At 38.9% G+C, this 27,965-nt stretch overlaps 1 pseudogene; it reads left to right on the forward strand.

Moving 5' to 3' along the window:
• The first annotated feature begins 548 nt into the window (after positions 1-548).
• LOC139731375 (flavin-containing monooxygenase 5-like) lies at positions 549-27,965 on the forward strand (annotated as a pseudogene).

Raw genomic sequence — 27,965 nt, forward strand, 5'->3', positions numbered from 1 at the left:
ATATCTGTACTTATGCTTCCCCTAATCTGATTTTACCACGGGACCTGCGGCTCTATACAAGCTTGCTTTTACGCAGGCCCCATCATATTTTTCGCATTATGATCTCAGTTTAACTCGCATGTATACAGACCTTGTGTATACCAAGACAAACTTTTGAACATTCCGGTGAAGTTCTATTTTGAATTATGTTCTGTATAGATTTCGTATCAATTTATTTTATATTGTGATATATGTGAGAAATATGAAAATAAATTGAAATGAAATTGAAATAATTATGCTTGCTCCAGATTCCTAGAAATGCCCCCTTTACGGAGGGAGATGGGTCGTTAATTGACCCCCTATCACATGCTTTTGGGAGGGGAGACATAAAAAATTAACCCCCCCCCCCCCCATTCTAGGGTTATGGAAGGAAAACCGACAGAATTGCCACCTAATGCTTTTGAAAGGGAACTGACAAAATCACCCCTAAATGAAGGAAAAGTGCTGAGGTAAAAAGTGTCCACAATATCAGCAGCTACATAGACAGGAATATGTTTAGAGACGTTCTCATGCCGCGCATGCTGAATGTACCAGAGAAGATGTACTTCCTGCAGCACTTTTCCTTCATTCAGGGTCCAGGCTGGGATTTCTACCTACGGATATGTCTGAAAGATGTTGGAAGTTGTTGGGAAAGATATGTAAACTACCCCTAATCAGAAATATTTCGGGGGAAAATGATTAAAGACCCCCTATTTAAAGGTTCCCCGAACTGAGCCCCGAAAATATACCCCTTTCCCGAAAAATCGGGAACGCGCATACGGTACGGATGACCACCAAGATCACATACCGATTCACTACTCTCAATAGAAACATTATCAGTTACTAGATCCGGGAATGAATTGGTGTTTATATACTTGGAATATATATGGATCCACTCTGATTTTTGTTCATTGAGGCAAAGCTTATTGTTTGACGACCAGATTTTAATGTCCTCAAGACAGTCGTGAAGTTTTTGAGCCGCTTCAGCCTTTTCATTTGGTTTGAGTGTAACATAAATCTGTGTGTCGTCAGCATACACCAAAATCTTGAACGCCTTGGTGTGATTCAATGACCTTGGACAATGGACTGTTATAAAGAAGAAAAAGGAGTCGCCCGACCACGGAACCTTGCGGAACCCCCGCAGGTCAGCGGGAATGGTGAAGCAGCGTGTCACTGATGATGACTCGTTGAGTACGGCTGGGAAGATACGAAAGGATCCACTAAAAAAGAGTTCCGGATATAAGGAAGTATTATTTTGATGAGTGGCACCTTGGATATAATGCCTAATGACTAAAACATCAAGCTTATTTTCTACAATAACATGAATCAGTAACTGCATGCATTTCATTAGTCAAGGACCGTGCATTCCACAGGCCGAGTTGAAGGCCAGTTGAATGCACAATAGTAGATACCGGGGATTGAGATCCCGGGATCCTACGCCTATATACGTCCGCTGTTAGCTCGACGCTGACGGCCAATGCCAAGATCCGAAATCCTATTCCACACAGGCTGAGGCAGCAGCTGGCAAGGCTGTTCAACTGATATAGGGCAAGGGCGCCGGAAGGGCGCTTGTCTAAATGTTGTAAATTCATAACTGTAAATGCGAAATTTTCTCCCCTAACTGGGCGAAAATTATAATACACTAACAATATACACTATTATATCTATACACTAATATGAACTTATGAGTAAATTTAGTGTATACATGGTAACCTCGTGTCCTCGAGTCCTCGAGTGTGCCCGCTGAAACATACCTTTAGTGAACCTTACATTTTCCTTTTCTTCTCTGCTTTCTAGAAATATAACAATATTTTTTATTGCTGGAACTATGCGATCACGGTTGGCTCGACGCTGACCGCCACTGCCAAGATCGGAAATCGTATTCCACACAGGATGAGGCAGCAGCTGGTAAGGCTGAGGCAGCAGCTGGTAAGGCTGTTGCAGCAGCTGGTAAGGCTGTTCAACTGATAGGGCAATGGCGCCGGAAGGGCGCTTGCCTTAAGGTTGTAAATTTCATAACTGTAAATGCGAAATGTTCTCCCCTAACTGGGCGAAAATTATAATACACTAACAATATACACTATTATATCTATACACTAATATTAACTTAGGAATAAATTTAGTGTATACATGGTATCCTCGTGTCGAGTGTGCCCGCTGAAACATACCTTTAGTAAACCTCACATTTTCCTTTTCTTCTCTGCTTTCTAGAAATATAACAATATTTTTTTATTGCTGGAACTACTGTAGTATGCGATCACGTTTGATACATTTCAGACGAATGGCAAAGTAAAAGTGGCTCCTCTCGCTCTGCCAGTACTTGTAGTTAAATGAATAGTTTTCATAACTTATGATCATTAGTCCTTTGCAGTGATTTCTTTTACTATGTTTAACTATATAAACTATAAACGCGACTTTTATATTCTGCCCCCGCCCTCGCCGATTGCTGGATCTCACACTATCACATAATGTACCCCCCGTATACGTCCTTGCAACTGATTTTTGTTTTCAATGTTAATTCCCTAGAAATTTGCTTTTGAATGCTCTATAAACCCGACTTTTGTACTTTTTTTTAAAACAAAAAGTCCCTACGATGGGGGGGGGGGGGGGGGGGATCCTCCCTTCCACACCCTCCCCCCGCTCGGTCATTTCGCTCACTCGCCGAGGCTCTCACATCGTCACATAAAAATAATGTGCCCACGTCGAGATTTTGCCTCCCCCCCCCCCCAAAAAAAAAAAAGTGTTCCGGCGCGCTTGATATAGGGTATTGACATTATAGCAAATACAATTTAAAGAAACATCAGGTACATGAATAATGAAACGTAGGGTCATGAACATGATCAGAACAATGAACACTGGGTTGTTGTGGGCCATGATTATGTTCAATATGCCCTTGTCTATGCCCTTGTGCAACAAGTTGAAAACATGGAGGGTAAAATCCTTGACCTGCAATCTGAGGTGGAGAAAATTAGGATCGAGAAATAGTCAAACTGTCTCAAATCACATCTTCACAAAACAATGCCATCATTGGTCTTGAAAATGACCTCAACAAAATGGAACAGTACTCTCGCAGATCTTGTATTAGAGTACTAGGAATCGAGGAGAAAAGAGATGAAGACACAGATGCTGTGATTTGCAACGTAATGTCAGCCAAACTGGGTATCACCTTTGACGTCAACGATATCGACAGGTCTAACAGGATAGGAAGACAATCTACACCTTCTCAACATGCAACGACCCGCCCAAGCCCCAGCCTCGACCAACCGCACCTCGCCCTATAATCGTCAAGCTCGCATCCTACAGAAAGCGCAGTGAAATCCTCCGAAAACGAAAAGTGCACAAGGGGTCAGGAATCATCATCGTGGAGGACCTTTCTCTTAAAAACCAGAAACTCTTCAAACTGACGCGTGGGCACCCAAAAGTCTCTCAAGCATGGACCTCAAGGGCTCACACCTGTAAATAAAATGGAATGTCCCAGACCCCTTCACAAATTCGTACCAAAGATACCAAAATAAATGAAGAAAAAAATTAATTAAAAATCAATAATGCAGTTTGGCATAAAAATGCATAGCTGCAGATATTGAGTATGAATTCCTCTACAAACTGCATTTTGGTTTGAAGATGAAAATTGTTCTCATGGAATTTGAAGGGACTATATTTCATTGGGTGCGTGTACGGAAAATTTTTTGAGTGAAAAGAACTCGTAGTCTGCCTTTGCGGACCCTTGGACAGAGTTTGAGCCGAAGAACCTGCCTTGGAAATTTGATGGATGACAGGGTATAGCTCACTTATCCAGGTTAGTGAAAATGAAACACCCCATTTCTTCCAGCTATTTTACAGAATTTTTTGAAATTTGACTTTTCACACACGTCTCTATGGGGAATTATTTACCCGTGTGGGCCCTCAAATGGACGTGTCATCGCATTACTGCCGGCAACTGGGGGAAAGTCGGTCACAAGAGTGATCAACAGTGAAGAAGATTTGCGTAAATTATAATCTACATGCATGTTTCTCTAATATTATCACAATTATGATATCTTAGATTATAAGAGAAGAAACTGTGTTGATATAAATATAATGTCTGAATGTTGTAGGCCTTGTGCTTACACATTCATTTTATGCAATGATCATGTTACCTGGAAATGTATGTTCCTTCAACGACCAAAACCAATTGCTATTTTAATTGCAATGTTGCTTTTCAATGCTATCTCCTCACCTGTATTGTACAAATGTTTAAGATGAAGAGTTTTTAGGACGTATGTGCTCCATTCTTTGAGTATGTCACAAGTGCTTACAAACAGTATAACACTCACAATTCTGATTTGTTAGAATTATCGAAAAATAAAGATTGGGATGAAAATGTATATAAACGGTATTATACTATGAATGAATTTAATCATAAATTTGATCAGTTATATCAGCATCAATCTTTTGTTCGTTTTAATTGCCGTAGTATTGCACAAAAAAATGAGAGCTTTGAGTCATATATCAATACTTTGAATTATTAATTTGAAATAATAGGATTGACAGAAATGTGGCTAACAAAGTCATCTCCTCTACAATGTATCAACTGCAAGACTATGTTTTTGAAAATAATGATAGAATTCATGGACGAGGAGGTGGAACAGGAGTGTATATCTTTAAATCTGTTCGATATGTTGTTAGATTAGATTTGACTAGAGAGTACAATAATTTTGAATGTTTATTCATAGAAATACCACGTAAAGGCAAGAACAGGTTAGTACGAATAATTTATCGTCCACCACATGCTCCCATTCATGGTTTTGTTGAAGAAATAACTCAAGTGTTTGATGTGTTTGAAATTGATATTCATAAGTTTGATTGCTGTATTATGGGAGATTTCAATATTGACCTATCTCAAATCACTCAAAAACCTGTGTTGATGCCTTCTTTGATTGTATGTCATGTTTTTCATTTTATTCAGTCATAAGCTCCCCAACTCGTATTACAAACAAAAGTAGAACTACTTTAGACAACATATTCTTCAATACAGATATTTATTATACACCTGGCATACTTGTTAGTGACCACCTGCCGGTCTTTGTGATTATGGCTGAATAGTTGCCTCCAGAGGGTGACTCTGAAATTTGATTTAGCACAAGATGCATCAACAATAAAACTGTTCATAAATTTTGTGTTGAAAGTCAGTGTATATCAGTAGAAATCACATAGATATGAATGAATCTTATGATAATTATGTGCAAGAGATAACAGATATTATTATGTAATAAGTGTTTTCCATTAAAGGAACATAAATGTAAAAGGAAGAATAAGGAAGTTTGCATGACTTTTCAGTTGCAGAAGTTATGTCGGAAAAGATCTGCTTTGTATAAGAAGTATTTGAGAAAACCAACTCAATACCGTAATTCAGAAATTATGTTACGAGTGAGTTGAAAAAAGGAAAATGTAAATATTATTCTAATAAATTTGATATTGTGAAGAATGATATTCGGAAAATATGGCAATGTGTAAATGGGCTCATAAAAATAGAGAATAGATATAGAATGAGAATAGAAATTTAAGTTCACACGGAATAAAAATAGACAATGAGTTGGTCACAGATAAAGCTGAAATCACGAATGTGTGTTCAATGATTATTTTTCAACCATTGGTCATAATTTGTCCATGAATCAAGGTTTATAAGATGATGGTGCGTTTATATCCTTCTTAGCGCACCTGTGTATTCATCAATATTCTTTAAGCCTATCAAAATAATGTAAAATTTTGTCTATTGTTTCTGAGATGAAAAATACACTAGTGCAGGGTCTGATTTCATTAGTATCCGGGTTGTGAAACAAGGTATACCATTTATTGTGAGACCATTGTGTGACATCTTCAATATAAGTTTATCAGCTGGTATAGTCCCAAATAATATGAAAATTGCACGTGTAATCCCAATATCCCAATATATAAAAAGGTGATAGAAGTATTATGAGTAATTATCGTCCCATATCTATTCTTAATACATTTGCTAAGATATTTGAAAGATGTATTTATAATAGAGTTAGCGCATTTCTTCAAGATTCAAATACACTCATCCCACATCAGTATGATTTCAGAAATGGGCACTCCAGGCACTCCACTTCTTCCGCAGTATTAGAATTTATGCAAAATATTATCCAAGGGATTGAAAACAAAGAATTTATTTTATCTGTCTTCATTGACCTGTCAAAAGCCTTTGACTCTATTGATCATGACATTTTATTGCATAAGCTTAGTCATTATGGTATACGGGGTATGCCTTTAAAGTGGTTTGAAAGTTATTTACATAATCGACAGCAATATACTGAATAGAAGGTTTCAAATCGGATTATATGGTTGTAAAATATGGAGTCCCCCAAGGTTCCATTCTTGGCCCTCTTCTTCTTCTTCTTTTTTTTTGGATTTACATAAATGATTTACCAAACTGTTCCCAATTGTTACATTTATTATACTGTTTGCTGACGATACAAATATTTCTCTGCATAACAACGACTTATCATTATTATTTGACAACATGAATCGAGAATTGAAGAAATTAGATAAGATGTATGGATGCAGGCAAATAAGTTAATTTTGAATGCAGGAAAATCTCATTTTATGATATTAGGGACTCGTGAGTGTACTGATAATTTCGTTTTATACTATCATAGTGATATGATCTAACATGTAACAAATATAAAGTTTTTGGGTATTATGTTGGATGATGAACTGTCGTGGAATAGTCATGTTAATGTGCTCTGCAACACACTGTCGAGAAATATTGGTATATTGCGAAAACTGAAATTTTTACCTAAGCATGTGTTGAAATTGTTATATCATTCTTTCATTTCATCTCATTTGAGTTATTGTACTCTCGTCTGGGGCCATTCAACTAAAAAGAATGTGAAACGTATTCATTTGTTGCAAAGGAAAGCTACTCGTATCATAACCCACTCACATTTTTTGTCACAAACTTCTGCATTATTCCAAAAAATGAATATATTACCAATTCAAGATATAATCTGCTTCCAAACAGGAATCTTTATGCAACAGTGTTTATTTGGTGCATTACCAGCTACCTTTCAACTATGTTTTCATCTCAACAGCAATATTCATTCTTGTAATACAAGAAACCAACAAAAATTTCATCCTCCCCTCTACAGAACCGAATTAGCCAAGTCAACATTTTTTTATCAAGGTCCCATTTTGTGGAATACTTTACCAAAGGAACTGAAAAACTGCAAATCATTACAGCAGCTCAGGAACAATTTTAGACGCACTTTCCGTATTTAATAGCAACATGGTTTTGTATATTCTGCCAGTATCTTACTCTTTTCTTTTTTCCTTCTTCAGCCTGCTTTGATTGTGTACCATTTGTGTTCTATTTTGTACATATATTGTAAGTTGAGAAAGTCTTGTATTTACTTTGGGGCCTATTCCCAACAAGCCTGAAAGGCTTTAATTAGTCCCCCACAATGAACATGTTTATACTATGACTTGAAATGTAATGATTGTTGTTTTTAATGTGGAAATAAAATGAAATAAAATGAAATGAAATATCACCAGAAGTTATAGAACAGAGATGAAACCAAGGTGTTGTTTTACTGTAGTACAGTATAGGTTTACTACAAAACTTCAACCTGCTATTAGCAGCGGGTTGTGGGTTTAGCCACCATTCCTTGCACACAAGAGACAAGTCAAAATCACCGTTAACACTTAGAACAGATGAAACAAGTGTAATACAAATAATCACTGCTATAAGTCTAGTACCCTGCATTGTAATGAAATATCATGTCAGGCATGCACAAAAGAAGCAGGAATACCAAGCAGACCATTCAGCTGGAATACAAAGAACATACAGTCAATGGAATGATGGAGAGTACAGGGGATTCACACCAGGGCCCTGTTCCATAAAAGTTATGATCAAACGCAAGTCAAGGAAATCATACGCAACTTGATTTTCAACCAATCAGAATGGAGCATTTGGGACTTACGTTTGATCTTCTTGACTTGCGTTTGAAAGTAACTTTTATGCAACAAGGCCTAGAACTACTCATGCATACACTATGTACAATGTGTATTGGCAGTTCAGAGCAAATCGTACAGAACCAGTGACAAAAATTGTCAATAAAAACCGCATTCTCCCTGAAAGTATTACATTCCAGTTATGCCACATTAATGCAGACAAGGATAAGAAATCAACTCATTACATTCTTGCAAACTTAAAAAAGAGAACTCTTTGTAGTCCCTGATACGTATCAATTCCCTTATTTGCTCTAAATTCCTTTTGGCTTCATCCATTTCACCCATGATATATTTCATCTTTCCTTTATCTTGTGTAAAGAGTACCTGCTATTCAGAAATCTCAATTTACCACCTAGCAAAGAATATGCACCAAATCTCCTCATTCCTGTTAAGTAAGAGACAATTCTGATTCTTTGTGTGTAAAGAATTTGTTATAAAATTCAAACAAAATTCAAACTCATCATTTCAAACAGAAAAGGCAAGAATGAGCCGTCGTTAGTCACCAATAAAAAAGCGGATTCCAAGGCCTCATACACTGCAATTTCATGATTGGGTAAAGCGGAACGTTAAGTCACACCCCCTTAGCAACCATGGGTTCGGGCTCGAAAACCTGTCCGTCTGTGGGGGTGTTCGCTCGTCAAAGCAAACCGTCCTACACGGTGATAAAACACACCTTTGGTTTCGTCAGCTGCTCTCGGAGACTTAAGAGTATTATTGTGTTCGTCGGGCACCATATAACAACTGTGGAAACTCGCTCTCTCTTCTCTGCGCGTCATTTCTCTCCTGCTGGTCACAAGACGCTGTCATTGGTCGCATCTACACACAGAATGATAACTTGACGGTAAGTGACAACTTTTCAACTGTACAAGTTCAAGTTCTAGTTTATTTCATATTTCCACTTTCTCAGTGATGGGATTACAAAATGATTGACAGTAAAACAAGAATACAAAATATGTACAACCATATCTTTTGATTGGAGAAGAAAGAAAAAAAACTTAACACAAATGTAAATGGTCATTATCATCTGAGGATATCACAAGTAACTGTCAGAAATATGATGGGGCCTACATAAAAGGAATTATGCTTGTAAAACTGTAGGTTCCCGAATTTATATGCGGAGAACGGATATGTTTATTATAGCCAACTAACATCATACCAGTGCAAAATTCAATATTAAGAATGAACTGATAAACCACATAAATATTGCTCAAACCAGACTGTACAGATTTCGCCGTCTTTACAAAAGAGTGCTATAACGGTACCATTAAATAACTTGGAGCTGCGGACAAAGACAAAAGACTGGGAGTATACAACAACAACAAAAAAAGTTGCTAAAAGCCTGGTAAAGTGTATCCTCTAAGCAATCGCCGTTTTAATTTGCGTTTGAAGGTGAATAGGGAAAAGGAAGAAGTAATATCTTGAGTGAGGTCATTCCAGTATCTGGGTCCAGTAAACATAATTGTTTTCTTTGCAAAAATAGTGCGAGTACGGGGAAGGTGATAGGCGTCGCTCTTACGAGTGGGGTAATAATGAATAGAGCGATTTCTTTTTAACATATGGATAAAAACAGATGGTAATTCATTAGTTGTTAGTTTATACATGAAAATCCCAAGGTTATAATAAAATAGGTCTGAAATTTTCAGAATTCTGTTTTGATCCAAAAAAAAAAAACAGTTGGTATGAGCAAAATATCCGACGTGGTTTATGATTCTTATTGCACGCTTTTGAATACGAAGGAGGGAATCTAATAATGAATTAATTGCATTTCCCCACGCCAAAATTCCATGATTAAAGTGTAGAGATATTAAAGAAGAATATATGCTCTGAAAAATATAAACACGGAACAAATATTTAAGCTTATTTATGATTCAAATATTTCTGGACAAAATATTACTTACAAAATGAATATGAGTTTTCCAGGATAATTCTCGGTCAATCCAAAGCCCTAAAAACTTTGTGTTGTTAACCTGCGTTAAACATATATCATTTATTTTGATCTCATGTGGGACAACATTCAAAGAATACTGAATACCATGTATATAATGAGTTTTTTTTTTCTATATTAAGGAATAATTTGTTCGCATAAATCCAGAATTGCACAGACCTGAGCTCAGTATTCATTATATCAATTAATGTATCAGGATCTCGATGAGAAGAAAACAAACTTGTGTCATCGGCAAAACAAATGAATGATAAACTTTGCGATGATTTTTGAAGATCGTTTATGTATAAGATAAATAAAAGTTGGCCCAAAAGGGAGCCCTGTGGGACTCCACATGAAATAAGTTTTAACTGCAAGTCATAGCCGTTAATGTTGACAAATTGCTTTCTATCTGTTAAATAACTCTTTAACCATTCTAGAGGTGTCCAGCGGACTCCATAATGGCACACTTTAAAAAATAAGTAATCACAATTCCATAAATTGTAATTGTGTGGACACAAAACCTTGTCACACTCTCGGTGATTTTATGTGCATCGTATATCTCATATCCAAGCCAATATTTCAGCTCTTCACCTGACTTCTTCTGAGTTTGCAATTATTTTTTTATGCCTCCGCCACGAAGTGTCGCCGGAGGCATTGTGTTTTCGGGTTGTCCGTCCTTCTGTCCGTCCGTTAGTAATCAAATTTGTGGACAGCGTAGCTAAAAAAACCGTTTGAGGTACCCCGATGAAACTTGGCATGTGTATGTATGAGTGGGCGAAGTTGTGCCTATCAACTTTGGTTGCACATGTTCAAGGTCAAAGGGTCAATGTCAAATTACTTAAAATTTCACTATTTCCCCCATATCTATGCAATGCATGAAGGTATGTTCTTGAACTTAGTGTATACGTGTACTGCTAAATAAGGATTCTTCAGAGAGTTTTGGGTCACGAGGTCAAAGGTCAAAGATCAAGTGAAAATATTAATTTTTTTTTCTCCATATCTCGCAAATGGTTCAAGGTATCTTCATAGAACTTAATACATATGCATGTACTGTCTGGCAGTAATTATGGATCGAATATTTGGGTCATGGGCCAAAAGTCAAGGTCAACTACTAAAAGTTTCACTATTTACCTCATATTTATGCAATTCCTGCAGGATTTTTCTTGAAACAGAATATATACATGTCTTACCCAATAGAGATTCTCTTGGAAGTTTCTTGCCAAAAGGTGAAAAGTCAAAAGGTCAAAGGTCAAGTGAAAGTGCTAAATTTCACTTCTTTCACCATATCTCGAAAGTGATTCAAGGTATCATTATGGAACTTGGCAAATATCTATGCATGTTCTACCTGACAGTGATTATCTTCGAATTTTAGGGTCATAGGGTCAAAGGTCAAGGGACAAAGACCAGGTTAAAACGTTAAAATTGTACTGTTTAATACTGAATTTACACTTTTTCTCCATTCTTTGAAAATTACTTAGTGCATAAACTTATCAAAGGGTCAAACATCAAGTAAAAATCCTCAAATCACCAAATACCTGCACTCTTAAACAATGTAGCCATTCATCCAATATACCTAGTTCAAGGAAAGTGAACATTCAACACATTTGTGACACACCTGTCATTTCAATATTTTGCCAGTTATGTGAAACTGTCATCACACATTGCGAAGACATTGTACTATTAGGAGAACCACGTATTATGGCGGAAGCATTTCTAGTTTTGTCATCTAATGAAACTCGGATAGCAAAACAAACTGAGCAACTTTGCAGCCACTCAAAGAACATCTAACAGGAACAAGATTTTCCCTATGGAATGCAGGGCTTAAAGGGATTGTATAGTTTTGGTTGAGACCTATAGCCTCAGGCTTCTAACATTTCTGGGTGAGATAATAAGAAACCTCTCATACAATATGAAAGATCATGTAATTCCAAGAAGAATTCAGCTTTTATTTGATGATTTGGTTTTAAAATGGCTGAGATACCCAAAACAGAGCAATCGTAACGAAGGTGGGACCCACCTTTTATTACATGCGCTTTGTTTTAATTTGTTTTTGGATGTCTCAGCCATTCCAAAACCGATTTTTCATCAAATAAAGTTTGAATTCCTCTTATTGTATGATCTGTACTATTTCACGAGTGGTTTCTTGATATCTCGCAAAAAGTCAAAAGCCCATTCCTCATCCCCACCAATGCTAAACTATCCCTTTAAGGCAACAGACCTGGTGGGATTTTAACAAAGTAGGGCAAGCGGAAAAGGACATTATAGAAATCAGTGTAGCCGTCTACTACAGCCTTCAAGGAAACTATATGGAATATTTTGATTTTTTTTTTCATATCGCTGAGTTGCTACACGCAAAAAAAAAGTCACTTGAGAAAAACTCCAACTTTTCCTAGAGATTTCATGAGACGTGATAGATCTTGCCATGCCCTGAGAAAGAATATTTTATTAACATCTTAATTATAATTATCTTCAGTGGAAATCATAAAATATGTGTCTTTTATGAAAACTTCCGGAGATCGGTAACATCTTAAGGAAAAAGATGACAGTGCCAGTAATAGATGTGTCGTGTTGTAATGAAAAAACAAAACAAAACAACAAAACAACAACAACACCACCTTTGATACTCCATTGCTACGTCCAACACCGAGTTCCAATTCACTTGATTTCTGTGTATAAGTTTCAATTCTGTTTCATGGTATTAACCTCCCTACAGATTAGATACACATATAACTTGGTAAATCGATACTGATCAAGGTGAGAGGACGACCTCCTGCTCGAATGGTTGCTGTGATCGGAGGCGGACCGTCCGGCCTGGTCGCCATCAAGACCTGTCTGGAAGAGGGTCTCAACGTCGTATGCTTCGAGAAGTCGGAGGTGATCGGAGGTATGTGGTACTATCGTGAAGACCGGACGGAACAGTCCTGTGTCTTTCGCTCCACTGTTATTAACTCCAGCAAGGAGGCCATGTGTTTCAGCGATTTTCCAATCCCGGAGGACTGGCCGAACTTCTTACACAACAAGAAAGTTCTCCAGGTAAGGACCAAAGAGATGGTAAAAAGAGCCACTTTCCTCCTGGAAATGCTCTTAATATGAGCTTCAAGTTAACAACTTATAACTCTTCATTTTTTTTTTTTTTTTTGGTAATGCATCTATGTAGGTTTTTAAAAGTTTTTTTTCAAAGTAGAGCATAATTCCTGCATCATTAAAGCTGGTCGTAGAATCTTCAAACAAAGGTATGACAACAATGTGATACCAATATGAAAACTTTGTTGCTCAAAAGCCACATTAAGCGTATTTGTCTCTAAGCATTTTCACCATTTTATGGTTCCTGTTTTCGGTTCTCAAACACCATAAACAATAATTAATGACACTTAGAAATAATAATAATAATAATAATAATTGCATTTATATGGCGTTTCATACTGACGTTTCTAAGCGCACTTTTGCTACTCATAGACTAGAAAACACAATGACATTAACAAAATCAGCGTTAACAGTAACAAAAGAAGAAGAAAGAAAAGAAAAGAAAAGAAAAATACAAGTGATACAATGGTAAAATAATTGATAACTGTGTGCGCCTCCAGAAAAAAAAAAATTACAACTGATTAAACAGGTGAGTTTTGAGAAGAATAAAATATTAAATGATTCAACAGATGAGGCATTCTGAATATAAAGAGGGAGTTTATTCCAAAGAGTGGGAGCAATGGAAGAGAAGGCTCGGTCACCATAACGGGTTTTTGTACGTGGGCCATGAAGTAATTGGAGAGAGGAAGATGAACGGAGGGGTCTGGCAGGAGAGGAGGAGAGGAGAGAGACTAGGTTTTGAAGATATATGGGTGCAAGATTACGTGTGATTTTGTACGTCAGAAGTAGGATCTTGAAAGTAATACGGGAATGGACTGGAAGCCAATCGAGTGAGCGGAGAACAGGAGATATATGGTCATGTCTCCTACTACTACAGAAGTGAATTCAGGAAGTTAGTGTGCAAGAGGCTCTTCACAAACTTGGTAAAGTAGATATTTTCAGAGGTGCTTAGTCAGAATACAGGTGTAGCTGCAAGCAACTTCTTCGCGTGCTCAATGAAATCAGCCCTTAAAGGCCTGACTTCAGCACGGAGCACGCGAACAAATTGCGAAGGACGCGAATAGCAAAATCCAGCATTCGGAAAAGTTTTTCTCCGAATGTGTTCCGACAATGAAGCCGAAACCATTCTTGCGCAATTTGTGCGAAGTTCGTACGAGGTATATGTGAATGACGTGTGTATACCATTGCTAAGTACAGCATGTTACGTACACGAAGAACACGCGACAGAAATGTGAACAATGCAATTTTTTCAATTATCATGGGAGAAATGTTTCCAAGGAGAGATGGGAGCTGTCTTGAGCTGGAGTTTTTTTTTTTTCTTTCGTGTATTTCTCCTCTCTTTTTCTATCAGTTCTCTGTTGTGTGTGTGCCTACAATTTTTTCCTAAGGGTGGGATTTCACGGAGCACGCGAACGATTTGCGAAGGACGCGAATGGCAAAATCCAGCATTCGCATTTTGGTCTGCAAAAGATCGCCAAACGAACGTGAGGGTTCGGAAGCGTCGTCAATTGTTCGGGAATGTCGTTTTTACTTCGGCGAGAATTTCAAAAAAGTTTGAAATTTTCTGCGAACCTTTTCCGCACACTTGGTCGTGATTTGCTCGTGAATTGTTCTCGAAAGTGTCTTTAAAGCCTCGTCATATGCGCAAGACCTTCGCAAGACAGGCGCGATGTTCGCAAAATGTTCGTGAAACCCCAAACAGACTTCGAAACTTTGGAGAATGTCTCGCGTATGTTACGCGAAATCTGCGAAGTTTTTCCGATCATTTTACGACGTAATCGCAAACTGTTCGCGTAACTTTTGAGACATTCTCGCGAACGTTTAGCGCACGTTTGGGGGATGTATGACCTATACGTTTTCTACAAATAAAAATCGTAGCATACACCTAAACTTCAAACAATTATTAACAACTATAATAACAAAAGAAATTAAAGACTAGCAAAGAGAAAGACATGTTTGATATACAAAAAAAAAAAATCGCAGAATACAGTTAAAATCAATCTAAAGCATGTAGAATTTCATTTGAAGTATAGAGATTATGTGTTGGAGGAACTGCAAAAAAAAAGAAATATGCTTTACTAGTGGAGATACGTCCTAGGAAAAAAAATGTAGGCAAGCACACAATAGAAAAATGAGAGAAAAAGAAAGGAGAAATAGAGGAAATAAAAAAATTCAACTCAAGACAGCTTCCACCTCTCCTTGGGTACATTTTTTCCCATGATTATTGAAAATTTTTTGTTGTTCGCATTTCCGTCGCGTGTTCTTCGTGTACGTAACATGCTGTACTTTAGCAATGATACTCACGACATTCGCACATACGTCGTGGAAACTTCGCACAAATTGCGCAAGAATAGTTTTCGGCTTCATTGTCGGAAAACATTCGGAGAAAAACTTTTCCGAATGTTGGATTTTGTCATTCGCGTCTTTCGCAAATCGTTCGCGTGCTCCGTGAAATCCCACCCTTAGGACCTACCTCTACTAGTAAAGTATTTTGGTGGGGGGGGGGGGGGGGGTCAGTTTCTCCCACACATAATCTCTACTTTTGAATCATTTTAAATGTATTCTGCGATTTTGTTGTATATCAAACGTATATTAAACGTTCGTGAGAATGTCTCAAAAGGTACGCGAACAGTTTGCGGTTACGTCGTAAATGATTGGAAAAACTTCGCAGATTTCGCGAAATAAACGCGAGACATTCTCCAAAGTTTTGGGTTCTGTTCGGGGTTTCAAGAACATTTTGCGAAACGCGCATGTCTTGCGAAGGTCTTGCGCATATGACGAGGCTTTAAAGACACTTCCGAGAACAAATCACGACCAAATCATGACCAAGTGTGCGGAAAAGTTTCGCAATTTTTTTTTAATTCTCGCCGAAGTACAAACGACATCCGCGAACAATTGACGACGCTTTCGAATCCCCACGTTCGTTTGGCGATCGTTTGCAAACTAAAATACGAATGCTGGATTATGCCATTCGCGTCCTCCGTGAAATCAGCCCTTAAATAACGAGCCGAGAACAAACTGCCGTCTTCAGTCAGCACTATGATGATTTGAAATTGCATATCATTATTATCACTGCCAGTATTATCGTTGTCTCCACTGATGTCAGTTTCGTCTTCATTGCAGTATTTCGAGATGTACGCCGATCACTTCGGCCTACGCAAGCACATTAAACTCCAAACCAAGGTCAACAGTGTCGATCCCGCTCCCAATTTCGATACCACGGGCATATGGACAGTGTCATTGACCTCTATGGGGAGCAGCAAAACGTGGGAGGAGACTTTCGACGCGGTGTTTGTCTGTAATGGCCATCACTGGAAACCAACCATGCCACACTTCGAAGGTATGTTAGCTTTCCGCGACTCCCAACCGGTATCTAGACAACATCTAGTCGGCGTCGAAAACATCCTGCAAAACAAACGAAACAGCACATAACAAAACAAAAGAACAAAAGAATTAAAAAAAAACGGTGTTATTACTTCCCGCTGAGGTTTACCTTTCCACAATTTCAGAAACAAAATTACAGTAGCGATTATGTGCCTCGGACACGGTAGTCTGGGTGCCAAAGCCAGATTTGGGGGTTTACCTTGTTTTGCCGTCTGTCTTATGTTTTTTTGATGGCTTTCCCTATTTCGATGGCGCTGAATCCGAATCTAAATGATGCAACTCTTGTACCCTTGAGGGTTTTGAGATATTCAAGATGGCCGCCAAATGGCCGCCAAAACCGGAAATTCCTATGTATCTTTATTTGATTCGGGAAAAATTGAAAATAAATACTGGTTTCACTATTTCAAGGGTGCTATGAAAAGCACTCCGAGAGACCTACGCCAAGCAGTTACTTTCCACCAATGATCTTGCTCTTCCATAGAGATCAGTGATTTCCACCCACTCAAAAATCCGATGCCCGATTTCCCAATATAGAAGCCTTTGTTACGTCATAAACCCTCAGATGCGCGGTACGCGCCTCGCTCCAACAAACTAGAGCACGCACTTTAGTGCGCGCATGAAAACTTCAAAAATGCGCAGCTTGAACTCCCAAGTTCATTGACCCTACGTGGCAAAACATCGAAAATCCATAAAACCCATAAAAATTTCCGGATCACTACCAAAATGTAATCATCTGTTACTTGTGTCCACTGGCGTAGCCATGGGGGGGGGGGGGGGCGGTCTCCCCCCCCCCCCCCTCCCCAAGATTTGGACCGGGGATTTGGGAGGCGGAAAAAGTGAGTGTATACTGTGTGCATGTACATGAAACGGATCTCCCTTCCATCAAGTAAGATCACAATTTTTTTCAAAATTTCACTCAAAGTGTGCACCAGATCATTGAATTTCAATTCAAAATATACTAGCCTTAGTACACTGTTTAGATTTACCAAAAAAATTGTAAATAATTCTGAGTGCACAAGACTTATCACTTATATTCCGAAAACTCAAAGTTCCCTCATGTACAAGGAGAATATCGCCTTTTAATCAACCCTTTCCTGCCTCAGTTCCCCCAGACCAGTTGTTTTTGTAATAATTTGCCAAATATTCCATGAAATATGCGTATACGAGATTATCTCAATTTGAACTTTAAAAAGGCAAAATATCCATTGCACAGGAAGGGTTGTGATAACACTCGCCCACGCCTTCTACCTGCTCGCCAGCCCCTCCCCCCCCCCCCTCCCCTCCCCCATGCATACAAGTAGACTGTGGCTACGCCTTAAACATAAACAGTTTTCCAAATATTCCACAAAATGTGTGCACCAAAACGTTTAACTGCAATCAGAAAATTATACATAATCTCCTTCCACAGACTCAGTACACTTTGGGGAATGACAATTTCCGAATTTTCCACAAAAAGTGTGCTCCAGATGGCTTCATTTCAATTCTAAAAACGCGAAAGCTCCGTCGAGCAGGAGGAGGAATCCCCCTCCCACACTCTCCCCCTAAGCACTATACCTCACTAGACTTTGTACATACACAGAGGTGATGCACATTCGCAATAAGGGCTAAATTCCGTGATTTTAACACTTCCCTGTAAAAGCCCTATTTCCATTATTATTTGGCACTGGAAAAATTGTAAGTATCGCACCAAAAGTTTGTACCAGATCGCTGAATTTCAGGTCTGAAAAATGCAAAATCACTTTCGTTTGGGAGGAGAAATGCCCCTTATCTACACCCTCGTGTGCATGCTTTTTCTGTTTGATCGCTGAACAGACAGTGAGCGTTCATGATATTCATTGTAAGAATCAATACAAGAAGTTTATCTAAAAAAAAATGATACGATTTTATATAGGCAAATTGTTCAATGATAATCTACATCAAAATATATTGCTAGCTTAAACAAGTGGGACAGTTTCAAGTCGATAAAGCACGCAAAAATATGCGTCAAATATTGCACCATTTGCAACATCAAAATGCAAAAAGTTCTCACCTTAAACAAGTGGGACTTAACCGTTTCAAGTCGATAAGACACCCTAAAACATGCATCAAATTGCACCATTTGCAATATCAAAATGCAAAAAGTTCTCACCGTGGGAGGGGGGACATCCTCCCACACCCTCCTCTCCCCCTCGCTGGCTCCGCTCCCTCGGGCTCAGTCGCGCTCATGATATTCTGTGTAAGAATTAATACGAGAAGTTTATTTAAATTATACAAGATATAGGCAAACTGTTCAATGATAATCTACATCAAAATAAACTTCTACACCTTAAACAGGTGGGACTGTTTCAAGTTGATAAAACACGCAAAACATGCATCAAATTTTACCATTTGCAACATCAGAATGCAAAAAGTTCTCACCGTGGGAAGGGGACACCCTCCTCGCACACCCCGCTCGCTCGGGCTCAGTCACGCTCATGATATTCAGTGTAAAAATGAATGCAAGAAGTTTATCTATGATTATGATACCATTTTATAGCCAAATTGTTCAATAATAATCGACATGAAAATATATTACTATCTTGAAGAAGTGGGACTGTTTCAAGTCGATAAAACGCACAAAAACATGCATCAAATTGCACCATTTACAACATCAAAATGCAAAAAGTTCTCACCGTAGTAGGAGGACACCCCCTCCCAAACCCTCCCCCCACCCCCGATCAAATCCTGGCTACGCCGTTGCTTGTGTCATTCTCATCCTTATTTCTTGCAAGTTTCATCAAATGCGTGCAAAACTATTTGAGTTATCTTGCACAGGAACATCAAAATGCAAAAAGTTCTCACCGTGGGAGGGGGGACACCCCCCACCCGTCGCGCTCATGATATTCAGCGTAAGAATAAATAATACAAGAAGTTTATTTAAATGATACATGGACATTATAGGCAAATTGTTCAATAATAATCTACATCAAAATATACTTCTACCTTATATATTACTATCTTGAACAAGTGGGACTGTTTCAAAGTCGATAACACACGCAAAACATGCATCAAATTGTACGATTTGCAACATCAAAATGCAAAAAGTTCTCACCGTAGGAAGGGGGACACCCTCCTCGCACACCCTTTCCTCCCCCTTCGCTCGCTCCGCTCTCTCGGGCTCAGTCGCGCTCATGATATTCAGTGTAAGAATTAATACAAGAAGTTTATTTTGTTAATGATACGTGAACATTATAGGCAAATTGTTCAATAATAATCTACATTGAAATATACTGCTACCTTAAAGATAATAATAAAGTTTTGGTACCTCAAAAGTTTCCCTGAATTTCCTTGTCTTAGTTTGTGTTTCAGGTTAAAGTACCTTTCATATAACTAACACTGTGAGACTTACTCGCCCCAAAGCGCTCTCATGTCTTAGAAATCATGCGATAATGGTTTCGTACCAGAGCCGCCGCCATACGGCGGCGAGGTAGTACACGTTTTGTACGAAACCATTATTGCATGTTATAAAATGGGTTCAAGAATGTAGCCAATTGGAAGCGCTGAAATTAATCACGTGTGCTTGTATTAATTTCTCACTAACATCCACGGCCGACGTCACAATGTTTGCACTAGCAATGCGCACTCAATCAGTTGTTACAAGTGCGTCGCGCGCTACTATACGCGCTGTCAATCCTGTAAACAACTTCTAGTTCGGGCTGCCGGCCGGCCTTTCTTGTGTGCATAACATGTGTGGCGTACGTATACTCTTATACGTACAGTACTTATATGTGTGGGCTTTCCGAGTGCGACGTGCGTAAATGTTTGGGACGAACATCTTCGGACATCTTGATCCACAAAGGTACGTGAAAAATGCTGTTAGTTTTCGACCCATTTTATAAAACATATGATGCACAGGATTATTTCGTGGCGTTAGTGGAGATGCAGCTCACTCTCGGGTATTTACAATGTAGTGCAACATGCACTCGGCTTCGCCTCGTGCATGTTTCACAATTGTAAATACCCTCAAGTACGCTACATCTCCACTAACGCACTCTATCATGTGCATCATTTGTATAATAACTGCGACCAGCAGCGTGCAGTCCCATACGCATACAGTAGCTAACTGCGACCAGCAACCCCAAGGCATAGCGTAATGGGGCTTCGCAATGTAGCATTCAGGATCATGGCAGATTTAGTATCGCGGGTAAATATCAACTTAAAGGTATTAGCCCACATTTGCAAACCCACGAAAATCAAAACTGCATAAAACAGGTCCAATATGACTTCAAGTACAAGTTATAACAGTAACATACCTCACCTGTTGCTCTCTGTCTATACCATTCGATAAAAGAGAGAAAATCATCGTTTTAAAATCAATTTTCAAACCGGGTCAACCCGACCCAAAATCGAATTACGTGCGTGGGCTAGCTACGTACATGTAACTTACACATGTATCGCATGCATGTAGTACGTACGTAGACCGGAGCTAGCGAGCGTTATACGCATGCATACGGTGCATTTTCATTTATTTTTATGAAATTAATGGACTAATTGGAACGAAATTTTGCACAGGTGTTACTGCAATCATACCCAAACTCCATGCTAACTATGAGACCAATTGCTGCAGGTTTACAAATGTGGGCTAATACCTTTAAAATCCAAACATTTCTTCAATTTGAAGACTTACCAATTAAGTTGAAGTATTGAAAACAGGCTTCGGGCAACGTTTGGTTCTGCCAATAGTCCCTTTCTGTTCAAATTGATGACTGAATGTGACTCGGTCGAGAGGACCTTGGGAGAGCTACATACACTGAATACTACGGCCAGCGCATGCGCACACAAACATCTTATCCGTTCATGGATTTGAAATTTGTGCGCATGTGATGTGACCATTTAGAAGTGAATGCAAGGGAATTTTTTTTTTTCATTTTGGAGCCAATTTTGAATATCTCAAAACGCTCATGGATGCGAGAATTACATCATACAGATTGATATTCAGCACCCTCGAAATAGGGTAAAACCACCATTATTACGATTCAGATGGAAGTATACAGTCATACGAATTTTCTGTTTTGGCGGCCATCTTGGCGGCCATCTTAAATATCACAAAACCTCAAAGATGCAAGAGTTGCATCCCTAGATTTGGATTCAGCACACTCGAAATATGGTAAAACCATAATTTATTCTCATTTTTTTTTGTAATTCAGATGGAAATAAATAAAAATTTCCGGTTTTGGGCGGACAATTTGGTGGCCATCTTGAATATCACAAAACCTCAAAGATGCAAGAGTTGCATCATCCAGATTCGGATTCAGCACCCTCGAAATAGGGAAAAACCACCAATTATTTTCAATTTTTTCGCAAATCAGATGGAAATACATGGGAAAATTTCCGGTTTGGGCGGCCATTTTGAAAATATCAAAACCCTCAAGGATGCAAGAGTTGCATCATCCACATTAGGATTCAGCACCCTCAAAATATGGAAAAACCACTGATTATTTTCAATTTTTTCGCAGTTCAGATGGAAATACATAGGAATTTCCGGTTTTGGTGCACATTTGGGCGGCCATCTTGAATATCTCAAAACTCTCAAGGATACAAGAGTTGCAACATCCAAATTCAGATTCCGCACCCTCGAAATAGGGTGATTCCACTATTCATTTCCAATTTTTCCCAATTCAGATGAAAATACATAGGAATTTCCAGTTTTGGTGCCCATTTTGGCGGCCATCTTGAATATCTCAAAACTCTCAAGGATACAAGAGCTGCAACATCCAAATTCGGATTCAGAACCCTCGAAATAGGGTGAAACCACAATTCATTTTCAATTTTTCCCAATTCAGATGCATGGAAATACATAGGCATTTCTGGTTTTGATGCCCATTTTGGCGGCCATCTTGAATATCTCAAAACCCTCAAAGATGCACGAGTTGCATCATCCACATTCGGATTCAGCGCCCTCGAAACAGGGTAAAGCCATCAATAAACGTCGGACAGACGGCAAAACAAGGTTCAGCCTCTGGCACCCAGATTACGGTTTGGTGCCGCGGACACAGTTTTCTTTGTCTCCTCTTTTTCTTTTTTATATTCGTTTATATTTCCCCAATTCATAAATTGTCATTCCTTTCAAATGTAAATATCAAATAAGAATTGATCTCACATCAGCATCTGGAAAACCTCATCTTACAAACAATATTTTTATGTAGATTCCTCATATTCTTTATACTGTATTTGAAAATTCACCAATGCATTTTTTTATTTTTGGGGTTATGTTTATGGTTTGTTTGTTGAAACGAGGAATATGGAACGATAAAAACAAACAAACAAACAAATACTATTACAATGGACTACAGCTACTTCTAATACAAATTAATGATTATGATAATGTTGATAATGACGACACATGACAACAATGTTTATAATAACAAAAATCATAATATGATTACAATAACAATAATTCTAATAATAATTTTGACGTTTCGACGTCCATAATCCATATCATATATACATATTTTTCTCTCTCGAAGTAGAGAAGCGGCTGAGCTAGAAGCAGCAAAATAGTGTCAGTCTCAGTAGCAGTAGTACTCAAAGAAGCAAAATTAGCATCAGAAGAACTAAAAGTGAGTTTAACCACTTTGAGGAGTTGATTTCAGTAGTAGAAATGTTAGCAATAGAAAAGGTCTATAGCATCTCAATCTCTAGGTGTAAGCTCCCCCCCCCCCCTCCCTCTCTCTTTCTTGCAAGTACATTGTCATTGTACTTCCGATGTTCACAGATTATCAACTTAAATGAAGTATTTTGAGATTGTAGCTCTTGTACCGTTTTTAAAGCAGACCGCAATTTTTCTTTTTTAATGGTAGGAAAATATAAAGATTTTTTTTTATTGTCTTCCTTGTGTCTGTGAGTACGATAGTCGTATATTAAAAGATTTTCTCATATAGGCCTAGTGTGTGGTGTGCCTCATGTAATTGGAACGGGTGTCATACATCGACCACATCATTCTGTTGTGATTCCAATATGGAATGCACATCTCTTCTGAGAAAAGCAGTGACGTAGACGTGTTTGGACAATGTGTATAAGCTCATTTGTTTAGTACAATAACATGTACTTGTGTGTGTGTTTGTAATAAATGAAAGCTATATGCATGTGCAGTGGCTTTCGAGGCCCCCTTGTGTTTACAACGTAAGGGCAGTAATTTACTAATCAATTGATATTTGTGGTTTCATCAGGATTGAAAGAAGATTTCAAGGGCACCGTGATACACACCCATGACTATTTGACACCAGAGAAGTACCGTGACAAGAGGGTAGTCATCGTTGGGATCGGGAACTCAGGAGGCGACGCGGCTGTCGAACTGGGACGAATGGCGTCCAGTGTAAGTATACATTCCCTCATCAACATCCTTCGAAACGGAGTCGTGAAGATATTTTAGGATCTGACCCATACAGGAGCGCTTTTGCGGCGTTGATATCGGAACACTGAAAGCTGCAGACGTCTCCCTTTATATACCTGCCTTTGAAAGTATAGGCCTAACGGCTTAAATATGAAGATATTAATAATGATAATTACACTGATAATAGTAATATCAATAGTGTTATTGTCATCCAAATCATTATCAATATTTTTCATTGATATCATAAGTACTGGCAATCCTATGATAGAATAATGAAATTGATTATTATGATAAGAATAAAACAATGATAATTCATATATTCATCACACATTTGGGATAAGTAAAGATTGGTGTCGCATCATAAGTTTCGGGAGAATACTGTCAGTTATATTGTATGTTAATCTTCCCTATACACGAATGTATCTTTTGATAAGCATAAAAAGTACATAATCGCAAGCATCTTGGGAACATTCGAGCAGAAAATTCGACACGTTCGATATGATATTTATTTCTTTCAATATCAGAGCGTTTCATCGTGACAACCCGTCCGGAACGCAACAATTACGATGCATTGCCGCAACAATTACGATGCATTTCCATAGCAATAGAGAATAACAATGGGAGACAAAGGGGAGAAGGGTTGATAGGTGGACATCCAATCATTTTCACTGAAAGTGTCGGAACACCTCACTCAAGTACGCCTGTTAAATTTGAATATTCTAATTGCTGGGTTTTTTCTCTGTCTTGCTTTGGTTTCTGTTTGTTTGTTTGGTTTTTTTTTTCTTAGTCGGTCTGTCAACAAGTAAGGCTAGAGGTGGTCTTAACCAACATTGCTAACAAGTCTAATGAAATTTCATATGTCCTTTGCAAACTATATCGCGATTGTAGAATCTCGTAGAAAAGAGTAAATGACATTTACAACGTATTACTCACGCGACCATGACATGGTGCAATTCGAAACAAAAATACAGAATGCACACTTTATACAAATTGATACCTTTAATACTGGTAAATACTAACTATAGTTCGATTTGTTTTTCCGAGTCAAGAACGAAATCACACGCAGGATGTTACTCTAAGCTCCTAGCCAGTTCTGTCATATCCACTCTCCTACTCCTATTGTCATTGTTGTTTCTTGATCTCCTCTCTAGTTGTTTCTCAGCACGAGAAGTGGAGCCTGGATCGCACACAGAATTAGTGACAAAAGCGTTCCTTTTGATCTCGGTAACCGTATCCAGCGATTATTGCCCTTGAGCATCCAAGAATCAGTATTCCTTAATCGGAGCAAGTGAGTTCTCGATGTCTCCTATCGTCTATCTGTCGTGCATTGGACAAATGCTAACATATCATAAGTGTGCGTTCCTGAATTTCATTGATCGCTCATCCCAAGCTGTGGATATCATATTGATCTCATAGTGAACCGACAATACTAGGTCCCTCATCATTACATTTATAGAATAACTAGTTATATTTTGCATCTCAAGCAGAAATAAAGTTTAATCAGTGTTTACAGTTGGCAAGTACTCTGTGGTTTACGTGCAAGTGAAGATTTTTTTTTTCAAAACAATCTCTCACATGGGAATTCTCTTGATGAAGTCAAGCATCTGACGAATGACGTTGTATGTAACTGCATTTCCGTGTTTCTAGGAAACGTGTCGACCACGATCTTATTGGTCTCAAACCCGACTTCGGCATTTTTGCTGCTATACCAACCATCAACGATGATCTTCCGGGCTGTATCATGAATGGCCTGGTCACTGTCAAGCCAAACATCCGTCGCTTCACCACGACCGGAGTTGTGTTCGAAGACGGCACCATGGAGGACAACATCGATCTCGTCGTCATGGCAACAGGCTACAAGGTCTCCTTCCCATTCCTCTCACCTTCCGTGCTTCCGATCAACGACAACCGTGTTGAAATGTACCGTTATGTTTTTTTCTCCGCACCACAAGCACCCAACCTTGGCAGTGCTTGGTCTGATTCAGCCCCTGGGATCTGTCTTCCCCTGTTCTGAGCTGCAGGCGCGTTGGGCGACAAGGGTGTTCAACATACCTGGTGTTCAAAGGTAACCCATTTGCCGCTACTCGCAAGTACTTCCTACAGATTGGTCGATGTTTTGGTCTAAATCTCCTTTTCAACTTCTAGACGTTAAAGAAACATTGTTAAAGATGTAAATAGATTAAAGAAGCTATTGAAACATATCACCGAAGACCCTGCTTACAGTGGTGGGAAGGCCCGAGGCCCTCCTACATCGCGGTGTGCATAATGGTATGCGGCCCTGAATGCATTTTCGTGCGTTTACACCGCCATGTCGAGCCGCGCCGGGAAGTGAAGGTTTCGCTTGCATGTTGTTGTTGGTTTTGTGTGTGTGTGTGTGTGTGTGTGTGTGTGTGTGTGTGTGTATGGGTTTTTGTTTGTTTGGGTTTTTTTTTCTTTTTTCGTCGTAGTGGCGCTGTACATACATGTAAACATTTTTTGTTTAGTTTTTACTCAATCGCTATAGAGTACAGCTGAGTAGATTTGGCAGCGCATTTGTGTCCGCTTGAATTTACATTAATAAAAGGCGGGTCTCAGGGATCCCCCCGGGCCTACCCAAATGGCCGAAATTTGGTACTGCAGGTGGGACCGCGTGCGTCAATATCGCTTGTGTGTGTGTGTGTGTGTGTGTAAACGGGATCATACATTCATGGAGAAAAATAAGATGGATATAAGCCCAACCATGACTAATGAACATTGAGTGAAAATTCACTTGGTCACAATTGACTGATTATTTGATTCATTGATTTGCAATTTCTCTTAAATGGAAAGTTAATTGTATTACTCTCAGTTGGGCCTGGCTGTGCCTCGTTGTGCTGCATGTTAAGTGCTGCAACTCAATTTCCATGACCTATCACAAGCGAATAATCACAATGCGTCTATAATTGTTTAAAACCCCATATAATATACTGAATAATGATGGTTCAAGCTGTATAGCGGAAAATTTGCTTGACAGTTTTGCCCGCTTTCACTCTGGTAACTTTGTCTGCTTGTTCATACATTTTTTTTTCCTGACAGGTGAGAAGCAGCTTCCGACCGAGGTTCAAATGATGGCGCACATCAACAGCACGCAGGAGTCTATGGACAAGCGCTACAAGAAATCCCCGAGACACACAATCCAGGTATGGGTAGACATGATCACGGACTCGTTCATTAGCTGTTACTGACGATTGTAAACTACGAAAACGAATGAAGATCAAGACGAAATCAATGAGACGGCATTTTCAATTACATTGCTGATGATGCCTTGTAATAGCATCTTTATTTAACATTCTATAGAATGAAAATGATAAGTGTCCTTTTAACGATAAAAAATGCATGAACGGTAAGTAAGCAAAGCAAGGAAATCATCTCATATTGAAAACAAAAGGCAACAAACATTACATTAAAATATGCAGTGAGAGCATAAATGAAAATGGAAAGGATATTAAACAAAAACGCCAGTTTTTTAACACATTATATTCAGTCAATATCGTGGGTTTTTTTTTTAATGAAATGATTGCTGACTGAGTGAATTGGCAGCAAGTGACAATTTTCTTGCATTAAAGCGCATTCTCCCGCACTCAACCATAGACAGTGGCATGGGGAATCGATAATCCAATAAAGGTTATACACTTAAACGAACAGTGCGTGTTCAGTCGTCTATGATTTAAGTCTACATACACTCCTATTACCTTCAGCCAAAACAATTTATTTGGCCTTGGTAAATCAACACTATGTACTATCTTGGGTCCCGTTTGCCTGTACATTTTATTAGCAGTGCAATTGATTCGAGTTCATGCTTTGTTTGAAAATACACCCTGCCGTCCATTACAGATCGACGTCATGCCGTACTTGGATGAAATCGCGAGTGAAATTGGCGTTAAGCCCAACCTACTCGTGCTCCTTCTACTAGTAACTGACCCGGTCCTTGCCTACCACTACATCTTCGGTCCCTATGTCCCCGCCCACTATCGTATCCATGGCAGCCATCGTTGGGCGGCAGCACGCGAGCACATCATGACGGTGTGGCAACGCGTCCATAAGCCGTACAAATCCAGACAAGGCGGGGCGTCGATGAAGGAGCTTGAGATGGCTTCAGGTCCAAAGTTCGGACTCCTTCAACTCTTTATCATTCTTGGCATCTTAGCGGTCATCTACTTCTGGTTTTTCCAAAAGTAG

Source organism: Diadema antillarum, unplaced genomic scaffold, assembly GCF_040938485.1.
Source record: "Diadema antillarum isolate AM-2024a unplaced genomic scaffold, OU_Dant_1.0 seq00000368_RagTag, whole genome shotgun sequence".
Lineage (NCBI taxonomy): Eukaryota > Metazoa > Echinodermata > Echinoidea > Diadematoida > Diadematidae > Diadema > Diadema antillarum.